Source organism: Salvelinus alpinus, chromosome 11 (genome assembly GCF_045679555.1).
Source record: "Salvelinus alpinus chromosome 11, SLU_Salpinus.1, whole genome shotgun sequence".
Taxonomy (NCBI): Eukaryota; Metazoa; Chordata; class Actinopteri; order Salmoniformes; family Salmonidae; genus Salvelinus; species Salvelinus alpinus.
In genome coordinates, this window is record NC_092096.1 from 42,119,821 (window position 1) to 42,120,235 (window position 415).

Sequence of the window (415 nt, forward strand, 5' to 3'; positions counted from 1 at the left end):
ACAGGTCTTTAACTCACAAAATATGTTAAGGTCCAGCCATTAAACCAATTGATAGTCAGTGAGGAAATTCCTTTCTCTTCCAGCCACCAAATTCAACCAGAAGAGAGATAAAGTAGATCATTCTTCCTCGATTACATATCTTAATTGAGTTAAAACTACCTTAGATAGGAATGCAAGCATCTCCATCCAACCTCAAATTGTACTCTTTTTCACTCTTTTTCACCTCTTTTTCACTTGTTTGCTTTCCAAATAGCACCCTATTCCATATATAGTGTAGCTACTATATAGGGAATAGAGTGCGATTTGGGAAATACCCTTGTCTAAACCAATTAGAACAAACAGCCAGCCTTTGAGATGGGGTCATGGTATTCTCCCGTTGGTCTGAAGTGTGAGCGGAAAACAAGATTTACATTTA